Below are 2,353 nucleotides of genomic sequence, written 5' to 3'. Positions count from 1 at the left end.
GAGAGGCAAAGCATTAATGGGACAAAAAATAAGATACTATCTGTTGAAGATAACTTTATAGTATTATCAACTGGACTGAGAAGAAATGTAAACATGTTGGAATATTCACTTTGCAAACTAAATGATTTGTTTGAATGTATAAAAGTAACTGAAATAAAATAAAAAAATAAAAATAAAAAAATAAATTCACATATTAACCAAAGTAATATTTTATCATGGGGGTACAAAAGCATCTTAATCTTTGAAAAAGGAGATTTTGAGGGACCAGCAGTTGGCATAATGACTATGTCACTGGACTTCCATGTAGTCAACCGCAGTTCGAGTCCCAGACCCGGTGGCTTAAACTCACGCTGGGCCCGTGTGCGTGCGTGCCCAAGATCCCGAGAGGAGAATGGAGGAGAAGGGATTGCAGCTTGGCCATCACCCCTGGGTGGGTGATTTCTTGCTTTCTGTCTCTCTGTCTCTCTCTCTGTCTTTCTAGTGGACACACACGCCTTTTAGCAAAAACCTCTCCAAAAGAAAAAAAGAGAGAACAGAAAAAGGATATTTTTATTATTTTGTAGTCAAAATATATAAAGAAGACTCAAAAATTAATTAAAAGGGGGGCATCAGATGACATGTGGTTAAGACACTAGATTCCTGGGACTAGCAGATGGTGTAACAGTTATGTCACTGGACTCCCATGTAGTTGACTGCAGTTTGAGTCCTGGACCCAGTGGCTTACAACTCAGGCTGGGCACATGTGTATGCAGGCCCAAAATCCTGAGAGGAGAATGGAGAAGAAGGAATTGTGGCATGGTCTTCCCCCCCCGGGGGTTGATTTCTTGCTTTCTGTCTCTTTATCTCTTTGGCAAGCACATGTGCCCTGTAGCAAAAATCTCTCTCTAAAAAAACAGACACTAGATTCCCACATGACCAATCATGGTTCAAGCCCCAGATCCAGTAAAAATCATGTTTTGGACATCAGAACTCAAGTTTTACTTGCCTTTGGATTCCAGGACTAATACCAGCATTCTACCCCCATTCCAGGCACTCAGACTTTTGCCCATGGACTGAGAGGTACACTGTCAGCCTCCCTGCTTCTGAGGCCTACAGACTTGAATTGAGCCATGCTACCAGCATCCCAGGATCTCCAGCTTGCAGATGGCCTGTTGAGGGACTTCTCAGTTTTGGGGATCACATAATCCAATTCTCCTAGTAAAAATCCAATTATCCTAATAAAACCTAATACATATGCATGTATCCTTATGCATATACTATTAGTTCTACCTCTCTAAAGAATCCTAGTACACATTTTTTTCCAAAAGTTAAATATGTACTTAACCCAATGATCTAGTAATGCTATTTCCAGATATTTATCCTTAAACAAAAACTGGGGCCAGCAGGTGGCATGGTGATTAAGGTGCTGGACTCCCACATAGTGGATCACGGTTTGAGTTCCAGACCTGGCGACTTGCTTTCTCACTTCTCCTCTCTTTTTTTCTCTGTCTCTCTCTGGTTGTATTAAAAATAATAAAATTAATTCATTAAATTAATGTAATAACTCTTTAACAAAAAGAAATGAAAACTTGTAGACTTCCATCTCCAGAGCTCTGGCCTAAGGGACTCTGAGGCAGGGCCCCCTGCCTCAGCTCCAGCCCCAGCAGCCCCAAGTCCAGAGACCTCCTAGCTCTGTCAGACAGGTAGGGCTTTTTTTCTTTTCTACTTCAATTTCTTATTTTCCCCACAGGATTGTCCCCAGCTCAACAGCAGACCCCCACTTCCATCTCCAGAACCCTGGTGATTTTTCTTTTTTCTCCTTCTTACTTTCTTCCCTCTTATTTAGTCTTCTCTTCCTCTTCCTCCACTCTCCTGGACAGACTACATAGGTCTAGAATCACAGTTCTGAAATATCCTAGTATTGTAAGACTCCCCAGGGTCCTCCCTTTTACTGAACCACCTGCAAAAAAGGAGATACTGCTCTTCAGAAACCTGAATAGAATCCTCCTCCTTGGACCACATTGCTAAACACAACAGAAGAGAGACTTCGGCACTCACGAGTCCATAGCAAAAGGGAAACACACTTGCTCCTAGTCAAAGAAACATTCTCCTAAAAGGTATTCCAAGTGAATACTTCTCCCAATGGCTAGAAGTAGAAGATCCTCAGGTCTGAATAAAGCAGGAAATATGTCTCCATCAAAAGAACACAGTGACTCCCTTCCACTTCTCGAAAAAACAGAAGAAGTTACCAAAATGTCTGAGAGAGAATTTAGAACTTTCATGGTGACCAAATTCTATGAGTTGGAGCAGAAAAGCGACAATGAACTACAGGAGATTAGGAAGTCCTTCCATGATATGAAAGAAGAAATGGACA

Source organism: Tupaia chinensis, unplaced genomic scaffold (assembly GCF_000334495.1).
Source record: "Tupaia chinensis unplaced genomic scaffold, TupChi_1.0 Scaffold000037_18, whole genome shotgun sequence".
Lineage (NCBI taxonomy): Eukaryota > Metazoa > Chordata > Mammalia > Scandentia > Tupaiidae > Tupaia > Tupaia belangeri.
Note: the sequence above shows the minus strand (reverse complement) of the source record.